This window comes from Acartia tonsa, chromosome 12 (genome assembly GCF_053477335.1).
Source record: "Acartia tonsa isolate MP-2025a chromosome 12, ASM5347733v1, whole genome shotgun sequence".
Classification (NCBI taxonomy): Eukaryota; Metazoa; Arthropoda; class Copepoda; order Calanoida; family Acartiidae; genus Acartia; species Acartia tonsa.
The window spans coordinates 16,480,890-16,494,650 of NC_137271.1; positions in this window are offsets into that span (position 1 = coordinate 16,480,890).

Here is a 13,761-nt window from a genome sequence, read left to right on the forward strand (position 1 = left end):
ATCAAGATTTCTGTGGTGTGTTTTTCATATATTCATTCTATATAATTATCACAAACAGAAACATCCAAGATTTTTCCAAAATTTTGAAAAGGGGATTAATGAGAGTTTTCAAAGTTTGAGGGGTGGATTATTACCCCCACCTAAGTCGTCTATGCTCACCTATAACTTTTACCAACTTCAGGCAATGTAATATAATTGGACTGGACATAGCTGACAGTGACATGATACCTAAATAGATCTTTATCTTAGGGTAACAAAAACAGTATCAGATCTTTTAATTAGAACACAATTGGAAAAATATTCTGACCAAATAATGTTATGATGACAGTCATAAATATTCAATTAGAGTCCAATTATTTAAATATATTTATAGCCATTATATAAATAATTATTTTAATGGGATGAAATATATTATTTATATTACCAGCAATTAAATATAACTGCTATCTGATAAATCTTGTGTGACACATAATTTCTAATAAATTCATGATTCATAATCCATAGAACAGGAAGCAGATAAATATAAAACCTATACAGCAGAGTTAAGAAGAATATCAAAATTGTCTTTCTCAATTCATCCTCAACTTTGATAATTCCCCAGAAGACTCCAACCTGGAGGATAACGCAGGTTGCCTGTATAGTAGTAAGGGATATAGGAATTAGGTAATAGGTTGTCTAAGAATTAATTCTTAGAATGTAAATTTTTAAAATATTACTCTTGTCTAAAAATTAATTTTTAGAATATAATAGAACAAGTAAATAGTATTTGCATTAAGATAAATCTGTGTTGAACTAAAATAACTTTCTAGTCAGTAGCAATCCATGATGTCATGTTTCCAGTCATTTCTATCTTATGCATTTGGAAATCAAATAAGATATATGTTATTTTCTAACATTCCATATGAAATCTGAAGACAGAACCTTGTATATTGAATGAATAGTCAATTATTCAAGAAAATGAAACTTTCATGCAAGATCCACTTGAACTATGAGAATTTGTTATTTACAAAAACAAACCTGAGAAGCTATTCATTAAGCTGCATGGATGCCAAAAATTGAAAACAAACTACTTATTGATGTAGATAAGAAAATGGAAAGAAATTATATGTGAAACTATTATGGGATCAGAGATTAATCACTTTTTCCTATATCCTTTCCTGTACAAGAGTGTAATTGTATGAGGTTTGACTGGGAGTTAGACTTACAATAGAAGTTGTTTTGGTTTTAGAAATTTTGCTTTTCTGATTTGTTTCTGTTTGCTTTTCCAATGGCCTTTCTTCATCAGGAAAAGAGGGTTCTTCAAAAATGCTTTCACACTTCAATTCAGCTTCAGTTTGTCCATTAGTTACATGTGATACACTGTCCACAGATTTCAATGCAGGGGCAATTTTGTCCACCCTAAAGAAAACTTTTCTTGTTTGTCTTTTCAACTTTCTTACCCTTCTTGTGATTGATACAAACAGCTGTAACCCTAGTTCAATCATGAAAGTCAGAAACAGGGTAAGAGATATAATTGGAAATGAAACGTTCCAAGTTGTTATTTCTTTTTCATTCAAATCATATCCTTTTAAGTCATAGATGTATTTAAATGTTATCAGAAATACTTTTCCATTACATGTTTTGCCATTAGCGATTATGTGTATGAAAATGTAAATAACACACAGAAAACAGTGAATGAGACAAAACTGTTTTGTTCTGGGTTCATTGATGGCAATAAATTTTGTTGGGGAAACAACCAATATAATTTTCAATGCAATAACTTGTGTCATTGAGACATACATTGGAATATTCCAATTGCTTCCATCTGTTATTGTACAAGCAAAGGCTGGTTCTCTGTCAAACCAATCAGATATGACTGGATCTCCAAAGATATAGAAGAGCATGGTTATAGTAGCTGTGCGGAATAATGGTAGGGACAGGCCTAGTATGCTAAGCTTAGTAGTGTAGACTAGGATAGTTTGTTTGGATGATGGTAACTTGTCATAATATTGGTAGAGGAAAAACTGACAGATAGCTGTAATTCCTGAAGTTGAACTTACATTAGTAATCTTAACAATTATGCATCTAACTTAATTGTATACTATATCAATTTAACTAGCGGATGAGTCCCTAGCATTTAGAGACTCTGTAATTTAAAGGGGAAGAAAGAAACAAAACCTAAACCATCCTAAGACTTTAATCTGAGAATAAAACAGTCTCAAACCACCAAAAAACTTATAGAAATCTTCCTTCAAATAAAGGACTCATTCGATACAGTAGTTTTCGAAATCTTAAGCTACAGACGAAAAACAACTTTAGTACTTTATACATTAGGAGGATACACAAAAAATCAAAATATCAGAATGTTAAGTAAAACATAATCAAACCTGTAACCATGACTGCAATTATAACCCAGCCAATATTTTTCAGTCTATTCGGGAAAGAAAAGACCAGAATAGAGTAAACTAATAGTAATAACTTAATTTTCATCTTCATATCTGAAATATAATTTATTCATTATTATCAACTAATAGATGCTCTAATGGCCTTAAGGCCCAAAACTAACAGAGGAATTGTAGTACCTAAAACCCTCCAATTCTTCTAATATAATCACAATAAATATCTCAAGGTACTGACATAATATTTTTTCTGTAAAATATATTGAAATATGACCAGCTCAAATATTTAGCAATACTGAATAATTTATTTTTGTATTGTTTTAAAGGGATTTGCATTACAGATAATGCCAAGTATAATGAATTGAGGATTAAAGAGTAAAGATTTTTTGAATAATTGCTCTTTCATTTTATTTGATTAAAGGAAATCTAGCCTAAAATAACTCGTCTAAAGAGCAAATCTTAACATTTTCTCATTCTTATTACATAGTAACCTCTTATATTTGGCCCTTTGAGAATGTTGGGGGCAAATTTATCTCAATATTACCTATGGATTTAATATAACAACCTTTTTATTTTTTGTTAGATTGTAAAAATACATTTTTTAAAATTATTAACCCTATTTCCATTTTTGTAATCTTCAGAATTCCTAGGAGGGAATGGACTAAGAAAATTAATTAAATATTTAGATTTAATTATACTCAAATTGCTAAATTGAGAGCAAAATGGTAAATTCAAAACCTTTTCTTTGGTCTTTCTTGTTTCTAACACAAATTAGATATTATATTAAATTGGTTATAATTCTGTTAACTAGGGGAGAGAAGCTTGTAATATAAGATCTTCCATCAAGTTTCCTATTTCTGATTTGTTTTGATTCCTAGGTATACTTCTACTGTTAATCCCATTATTTTATTTTATTCTTGTTAAATTAAATGACTGTTCACTTTCCAATAGTTTTAAACATACTAAAAATTTTCATGAACATAAGTACTCATACAAATTATTAAAATTAAAATAATACTTAAAGGATAATCCTTCAACTAAACAAGGGTAATTGTAAAAATCTCTTTTGTGACCTTCTTATTTATTAAACAATAGTTTTTCGTCTGTTGATTACTTTAGCTTTGATCAGATTAGTTTTAAAGGTAAATGGCTAGTACTAGCCCCGCGTGTTTAGGGAACTGCAGGTATAGGCCCTGCAGAATTAGGAGTTTTTTTTTTTGAGGGGGGGGGGGTGGGTCTAACCGGGATAGAAGGCATAGAAGTAGAAAAAAAATTATTTAAATAAAAAAATAAAGGGAATGTGGCTTCCAGGGCTTGACAGGCACTTTGAAGTATATCAAAAGGGACTATGCTCAAACAAGAGCAAGTGATTCTAAATGTTTTTTTTTTGTGTATATACTGGTGTTATGTTTAATATCTTTATATCAATTTAAAAAATTTAGTTTCATCATGGTTTTACACCAAAGATATGGGGGAAATGTGAAAAATATTTAAAATTAGCCAAAAACCTTCTAAAAAGCAGTCCGACCGCCATATATGTTTTATAGCTCCTTAATGATGGGAATTTTATCACAAAGTTTCAGCCTTATATCTTTTATAGGGGCTCAGAAAATCCCATTTCCCCCATAGCATTACGGACAGAAGGACTGATGGACAAAATGAATTATAAAGTAGCTTCGCTAATAAAAACTATGGTAGTCTGACTGCTTTTAAGCAGCTTTTAGCTACTTTTCTTTTTACAACTTGAAAATAAAAAGACCTTTTTTTAAGGTTTTGTGATTTTAAGTTTTTGCATATTCTCTCTCTTTCTTTTATTTGTTATGATAACAGATAATCTGCTCTATAACTCGCTTTGTCCGTTAGTCTATTTCACAAATTTTGGCTTTGCTACTTATGGGTGTTGTCATCCTTGTTTTTCTGTTATTAAAAAACAATGTTATCATTCTGATTAAAATTCTTTAAAAATATGTGTACTTGACCCTTTTAAAAAGTGGAAAATTTTGTGGTTTATAATCATTTTCTACTGTAAAGGGGACTATGCATGAACAAGAGCAAATGATTCTAAGCACATTCCAGCAGTACCATTTTTATATTTTATTTTTGGCTATTTTTTTATTTTTCATATTTCTCCCATATCTTTGGTGTTTATTTTCCAATTTAAATTTTTTTTAGTTAAGGAATAAGGATATCAAAATTTAATTTCCTATTATTGAAAGAAAACAACAATGGCAGTTAGATTGCCTTTTAGCAGGGTTTTGGCTATTTTTGTATTTTTCACCTTTTTCCCTAAATCTTTGGTGTTTATGGTCCAATTTTAAATTTTTTTAAAAAATTAAATTCTTGTCGTTTAAATAGAACTTTCATGGTGGTAAGACTACCTTTTAGCAGGTTTTGGGCTATTTTCATATATATATCCCCATAAGTTTGGTGTTTTTGATCCAGTTTTTAAAAGTTTTTGTGCATAATAGTATCAAAGTTAAATATCCAGTTGTTCTAAGCATCCAGTATGTAATTTATTTTGAGTATCACGTATCATACAAAGTGTAAATATTAAAATATATAAGAATTCATAAGAGAAGTCTTGTGATTTTTTTCTTAAACAAATACTATTTAAATCTCATTGTCCGTATTCTTAGTCATGATTGTTGGCAAAAAGTTTCAGCCATGCATCTTTTATTGGAGCCAAAAAAAATATGTTATAAAAAGTAAAAGCTGCTTAACAGCAGTCTGATCGCTACGGATGTTTTATATTGAATTATGCTCCATATTTATGGGAATAGTGACAAGAATTTTCATCCTTCTATCTCTTACAGGAGCCAAGAAAATCAGTTGGGAAAATAAAAGCACTCCGATCGCTACGGATGTATTATACCTAATTTTGCTTCGTTTTGATGGGAATGTTGACAAACAGTTTCAGTCTTCTATCTTTTGTAGGAGATGAGAAAATCACGTTTCCCTCTAAACGTTTCAGACATACAGACAGACATTTTAAATTATAGAGTAGCTTCGCTACGTAAAAGTAAGACATCATCAATAAGAAGCGAAACACTAAATAATCATGGATTGACAAACAGACAAAGTAGGCTATAAAGCAGTTCATACAAAAATATATTATGAAACCTTTAAAATTTATGTTTGTAACATTTCTGACAGACCAAGTAAGATGCTTTGTGGTAAGGGGTATCATTACAATAAAAACCGGCAGTCAATCTTAAATTGCAGCTGATAAAATCATATTAGCGTTACAGACGGACAGACTGACAATGTGAATTTGCTCACTGATTACAAGATAGTTGCATTAAACCCCCCCCCCCCCCCCTTTAATTAAATATTTAGATTTAATTATACTCAAATGGCTAAATTGATAGCAAAATGGTAAATTCAAAACCTTTTCTTTAGTCTTTCTTGGTACTAACACAAATTATATATTATATTAAATTGGTTATAATTCTGTTAACTAGGGGAGATAAGCTTGAAATATAAGATCTTCCATCAAGTTTCCTATTTCTGATTTGTTTTGATTCCTATACTTCTACTGTTAATCCTATTATTTTATTACTTAATCTTATTCTTGTTAAATTAAATGACTGTTCACTTTTCAATAGTTTTAAACATACTAAAAATTTTCATGAACATAAGTACTCATATTATTAAAATTAAAATAATACTAAAAAGGATAATCCTTCAACTTAACAAGGGTGATTATAATCTCTTATTAAAATTTGACTAAAAAGGTATCAAAATATGACCTATGAGAAGCTACATTGTAAAGGTTAGTTTTTCGTCTGTTGATTACTTTAGCTTTGATCAGATTAGTTTTAATGGTAAATGACTAGTACTAGCCCCGCATGTTTAGGGAACTGCAGGTATAGGCCCTGCAGAATTAGGAGGGTTTTTTTTTTTGGGGGGGGGGGGGGTCTAACCGGGATAGAAGGCATAGAAGTAAAACAAAAATTATTTAAATTAAAAAATAAAGGGAATGTGGCTTCCAGGGCTTGACAGGCACTTTGTAGTATATCAAAAGGGAAAAGGCTCAAAGAAGAGCAAGTGATTCAAAGCACCTTCCAGCAGCCATTCTAAATGTTTTTTTGTGTATATACTGGTGTTATGTTTAATGTCTTTATATCAATTTTAAAAAATTTAGTTTCAAAATGGTTTTATATGAATAAAACTTTAAAATATTATACATTTTTTGATAAATATCATCAAATGTTTTGTAGAGTTCAAACGGCTATGACAGAAAAGTAAACTTTTTTTGATAAAATGTTAATTTAGAAAAGGGAGGGTAACTTATAAAATTGTAAACAGTTTTATTAGTATACTTTCATTATTTATAGCATTTGAATTAGTTTTGGCGTATTATTTTATATAAACTTTGAACTCAACAAATTATTTGATGATATTTTAAAAAAAAAATGCTTAACATTATAACTATATTAAACGTAACCCTAGTATATTCACGTAAAAAATATTTAGAAACACTGCTGGAATGTGCTTAGAATCACTTGGTCTTGTTCATGCATAGTCCCCTTTACAATATAACATGATTATATACCACAAAATTTTCCACTTTTTAAAAAGTTCAAGTACACAGAGTTTTAAAGAATTTTAATTAGAATGATAACATTGTTTTTTAATAACAGAAAAACAAGGATGACAACATCCATAAGCAGCGAAGCAAAAATTTATATAGACAAACAGACAAAGCAAGTTATAGAGCAGATTATCTGTTATCATAACAAAAGAGAGAGAATATGCAAAAACTTAAAATCACGAAACCTTAAGAAAAGGTCTTTTTATTTTCAAGTTGTGAAAAGAAAAGCAGCTAAAAGCTGCTTCAAAGCAGTCAGACTACCATAGTTTTTAGTAGCGAAGCTACTTTATAATTCATTTTGTCCATTAGTCCTTCTCTCCGTAATGCTATGGGGGAAATGGGATTTTCTGAGCCTCTATAAAAGATATAAGGCTGAAACTTTGTGATAAAATTCCCATCATTAAGGAGCTTTATAAACTATATAACATATATGGCGGTCAGACTGCTTTTTAGAAGGTTTTTGGCTATTTTTATATTTTTCACAATTCCCCCATATCTTTGGTGTTTAAGGTCCAATTTAAATTTTTTTAGTTAAGGAATAAGGATATTAATATTTAATTTCCTATTGTTTGAAGAAAACAACAATGGCAGTCATATTGCCTTCTAGCAGGTTATTGGCTATTTTTATATTTTTCATATTTCTCCCATATCTTTGGTGTTTATGGTCCAATTTAAATTTTTTTTTACTTAAGGAATAAGGATATCAAAATTTAATTTCCTATTATTGAAATAAAACAACAATGGCAGTTAGATTGCCTTTTAGCAGGGTTTTGGCTATTTTTATATTTTTCACATTTTTCTCTAAATCTTTGGTGATTATGGTCCAATTTAAAATTTTTTTAGTTAAGGGTATAAAAATTAAATTTTTTGTCGTTTAAATAGAACTTTCATGGTGGTAAGACTACCTTTTAGCAGGTTTTGGGCTATTTTCATATATATATCCCCATAAGTTTGGTGTTTTTGGTCCAGTTTTTCAAAGTTTTTGTGCATAATAGTATTAAAGTTAAATTTCCCATTGCTCTAAGCATCCAGTATGTAATTTATTTTTACCGTCACACATCATACTAAACATAAATATTAAAAAATATAAGAATTCATAAGAGAGGTCTTGTGATTTTTTCTTTAACAAATACTATTTAAATCTCATTGTCCATATTCTTAGTCATGATTAGTCATTAGGAATGTTGACAAAAAGTTTCAGCCATGCTTTTTTTTGTTGGAACAAAAAAATATGTTGTTAAAAGTAAAAGCTGCTTAACAGCTGTCCGACTGCTATGGATGTTTTATATTTAATTATGCTCCATATTAATGGGAATAAGAATTTTCAGCCTTCTATCTTTTACAGGAGCCGAGAAAATCAGTTGGGAAAAATAAAAGCACTCTGAACGCTACGGATGTATTATACCTAACAGATGAACATACATATCATGCCCGCACACTGTTTTAAGCGGCATAAGAAGGCCTACAAATAATCTGGAATAGCCAAGATCCAATGATGCACAGGGAAAGCTTCACTGAAGAAAAAACGCATAAAATAGTTTTTTTTTGCGCATTTCTCTGCACTGCAAGATAATTATGCATTATTGATTTATGGCTATTCCAGATTATTTCTAGGCCTTCTTATGCCGCTTAAAACAGTGTGGGGGCATGATCTGTATGTTTGGCCATTTGGCAGCTAGCAGCCTTTAAAATTCATAGATTTTTGGAAATATTCATTACCAGGAATATTTTACCATGAACTGCAGTTGAAAATCACAGGACCATTAGGTATATTTCCTGAAGAGTACAGCACAATCAGTTCAGTGGTTTACGCTTCAGACAGACAGACAGATAGCATTCTACTTTGTATTATAGATGACAAATTTTCAAAAGGACCACTTTTTATATTCCTAGAATTACCAACTTAATATAATCATTGGTCATCAAAAGTTCTTAGGATATGGATGGACGTACAGGCATCATTCTACTATGTAGTACAGACAATCTGCCAGGTTTTTGCAATTGCTATTACATTTATTGAATATATTATTGGACTCGTGCAGAATTCATACATTTATATTTCATAAAATGTTTTATTGGATCTAATGACACCAGAAGAGAGAGGATTGGAGAATAATCATTAGCATGAAATCATTAATTTTTTTGGTTGAATTGTTAAGCTGAAAATAACATAAATCAAAATATATATAAAACATTTATTCCTATTTAACCTTTATATATTACAATTTAATTTTATAAAATAGATACATCATTTCTTGATAATAAAATAATCACTATATTCAAAAAAAGCTACTCAGCTACTTTATAACTATTACTAGCGGCTACGCCCCTAGAGGCCTCTAGGGGCACTTGAAGAGGAGAGAGTCTAATTTAATAATTCAATTTCTTATTTTAGATTTTAAAAGAAAAAGTAAAAAAAAATTACGTTTGATGTTTGTTTTTCGTTGAACTCTCTTTCTAAAATTGAGAATTTTTAAAAAAAATTTAATTTCTCTAGGGAGGGTGGTGGTACCCTCCCCCAAAATAGTTATAAACCTTCCCGGGACATATGAGAATCTACCCTGTTAAGGAGAACCCGATCGGTTCAGCGGTTAACCAGATCCTTCGCTACAAACAGACAGACAAACACACACACAAACAGACAGACATCGTTCTACTTTGTATTATAGATAAACTAAAAATGTTCAAACTCAAGACCATTTGATTGCCATAGAATGATTTCTTGAATATAATTAAATCAATGCAGTTGTGAAATTTTTTTGTGAATATTATTTTTCCTGAATCAGTGGCATGCAAAGCGATTCACCAGGGGGTGTTAATCATTGGGGGTGAAAAGAAGAATGCAGATCTTCTCAATTATAAGGGGGTTGTTGAAATCCTTCCACACTCACTCCTCCACGCCACTGTTTTGAATATTGTTTGTTTGTGCTCAATTTGGTAGCTGTATCATTTTTTGGCAAATCAAAAAGCAAAGTCTTATTGTGCTACTATTAAATATTTTGGCTTTGGTATAATAAAAAAAACAAAATTAACATTGACATATTAATTATTTAATTTTACTTATAATAAAAATCCTCTGGCATTTAAATTGTTTTTTTTTTCGGAAGTCCTGAAATGACATGTATAAAAAATTAAGCTTTTCTAATCCTTTTTAGAATTTACATTAATTTTAGTAACATAAAATTAAACATATGTATGTGTAATATATACTCTACTTTTATAACATTTTATAAGAATTAAAGTTTATGCAAGAACAATTCATAACATGTTTAAATACAAAGACACATATTACAATTAGTTGAAATTTTCCATGGAAATTCTAAACTATTTCATATTTTGATTCTAAAGGGGACTATGCACGCACGAGAGCAAGTGATTTTAATCACCTACCAGCAGAGAACCTGAGTATTTTAATGAAGAATACACTATGTTTTTGCCTAATGTAGTTATATCGAGTAAACACCATGGTTTCAAATTTAAAAAAAAACTTTATAATGTTGAGCATTTAGTGATGAAATATCGTCAAATGTTTTGTTGAGTTAAAACTGTTGTTTTAACAAAAGTTTGCTATTACTAAGAAAACTGTACAGGTTGTTTCAAGAGAAACGTTTTTTAAGATCATAATTATGCACAGAAAATAAAACAATTGTATAAAATGCTTTATATATTTGGAAAAACTGTACTAGGACATCTATGTTTTAAATATTTTAAAACATTATCAAGTTTTTGGAAATAAAGTACTACATTTGGGCTATTTGTGGTTTAGGAGCTACGTTGAAAATGTGAGAAAGGTTGAAAAGTTTTAAGTTTGAACATTTTACCACTTAGCTCCTATACAATATAGCACAGGAATGAACAGGTCTTTTAAACTTGTGCCTGCACAGTGCATAGTCTCTTTTTGGTATTATACTGTAATCAGGACATGACAATTTTATAAAAGAATAAATAATATTTACTTCAAATTTAATTATTTTATTACAATAGTACAATTCTTACCATTAAAATGATAACACCTAGTCACAATAAAAGTACAATCAAGATCTTTGAGGTGTGTTTTTTTAGTCTTTCATATATATGTTGACTTTCTATATTATTATCACTCACAGAAACATCCGCTTTTCAAAATTATGATGGGGTATAATGAAGGTTTTTTAAGTTTGAAGGGGGTATAATTAATTACCCCTTTACTTAGACGTCTCACTCATAACTCTAACTTCAGGAAATGTATTATAATTGGATGTGGCTGACATTGACTTAATGCTTTAATAGTTTCATATCTTAGACTAACAGAAGCCCTAATAAATCTTTTAATTTAAACATGAAGGAAAAATATTCTGACAAAATAATGTTATGTTGATAATAATTTATATTCAATTAAAGTCTAATAAACTCAAATATTATCAGAGCCATTAGGTATGAAATTTATTATTTATATTACCAGCAATTAAATATAACTGCTACCTGATAAATCTTGTGTGACACATAATTTCTAATTAATTCATGATTCATAATCCATAGAACAGGAAGCAGATAAATATAAAACCTATACAGCAGAGTAAAACAGAATATCAAAATTGTCTTTCTCAATTCATCCTCAACTTTGATAATTCCCCAGAAGACTCCAACCTGGAGGATTACGCAGGTTGCCTGTATAGTAGTAAGGGATATAGGAATTAGGTGATGGATCATATATTATTTTTTATCCATGTAAATTGTGGGAAAATAATGTTCAATTAAAGTTGTTTTTGCTTTATGCATTGCATAATATTTTAGTAAATATTATTGCCAATTTATGGGTTTGTGGTCTTGGAAATAATTTTTAGAATGCAATGAAAGAAGTAAACAGTATTTGCATTAAGATAAATCTGTGTTGAACCAAAATAATTTTCTAGCAAGTAGCAATCTATGAGGTCATGTTTCCAGTCATTTCCATCTTATTCATTTGGACATCAAATTAGATAACATATTCTATTTTCTAAAATTCCGTCATGAAATTTGAAGACAGAACCTTGTATGATTATTTGATTATTAAAGAAAATAAAACTTTCATGCAAGAACCATTTGAACTATGAGTATTAGGTTATTTACAAAAAAAAAACAAACCTGAGAAGCTATTCATTAAGCTGCATGGATGCTAAAAATTGTAAACAAATTACTTACTCATGTAGATAAGAAAATGGATGGAAATTATATGTGAAAATATTATGCTATCAGAGATTAATCACTTTTTCCGATATCCTTTCCTGTACAAGAGTGTAATTGTATGAGGTTTGACTGGGAGTTAGACTTACAATAGAAGTTGTTTTGGTTTTAGAAATTTTGCTTAACTGATCTGTTTCTGTTTGCTTTTCCAATGGCCTTTCTTCATCAGGAAAAGAGGGTTCTTCAACAATGCTTTTACACTTCAATTCATCTTCAGTTTGTCCATTAGTTACATGTGATACACTGTCCACAGATTTCAATGCAGGGGCAATTTTGTCCACCCTAAAGAAAACTTTTCTTGTTTGTCTTTTCATGTTTCTTACCCTTCTTGTGATTGATACAAACAGCTGTAACCCTAGTTCAATCATGAAAGTCAGAAACAGGGCAAGAGTTACTATTGGAAATGAAACGTTCCAAGTTGTTATTTCTTTTTCATTCAAATCATATCCTTTCAAGTCATAGATATATTTAAATGTTATCAGGAATAATTTTCCATTACATGTTTTGCCATTACCAATTATGTGTAGGAAAGTAAAAATAAAACACAGAAGACAGTGAATGAGACAAAACTGTTTTGTTCTGGGTTCATTGATGGCAATAAATTTTGTGGGGGAAACAACCAATATAATCTTCAATGCAATAACTTGTGTCATTGAGACATACATTGGAATATTCCAATTGCTTCCATCTGTAATTGTACAAGCCAAGGCTGGCTTTCTATCAAACCAATCAGATATGACTGAATCCTCAAAGATATTGAAGAGCATTGTAAAAGCAGCTGTGCGGAATAATGGTAGCGAAAGGCCTAGTATGCTAAGCTTAGTAGTGTAGACTAGAATAGTTTGTTTGGATGATGGTAACTTGTCATAATATTGGTAGAGGAAAAATTGACACATAGCTGTAATTCCTGAAGTGGAATTTACATCAGTAATATCTTAACAATTATGCTTCAAACTCATGCATATTAATCTAATAAACAATAAATTAAAATATCAGAATGTTACATTAAACTTAAACCAACCTGTAACCATGACTGCAATTATAACCCATCCTATACTTTTCAGTCTATTTGGGAAAGAAAAGACCAGAATTGAGTATACTAATAGTAGCAACTTAGTTTTCATCTTCATATCTGAAAGATAATCAATAGTCATTGTTATCAACCAATAGATGCTCCGATGGCCTCCAGACCTGAACCTCTTAACAGAGGGAAGGGAATACTTACTAACCTCCTATTCTGATTATAGAATGACCAAAATATATCAATTTACTGATTTTGTCTGTAAGATATATTGAAATATGAAGACATATAGGTCTCATCTATTATCTGAAACTTATTGTACAACACAAATATTTAGCAATTTGAGTAAAATGCACTGAATGATTTATTTCAGTCTGGTTTTTAAAGGGATTTGCATTACAGAGATCAAACAAATTATGATAATTTAAGGATTAAAGAGTAAAGCCATTTTGAATATTTGTTCTTTTATTTTAGTTGGTTAAAGGGACTGTGAAGCTAAAATAACAAATCTAAAGAGCAAACCTTAATATTTTCTCATTCTTATTTTATAATAACCTCTTATATTT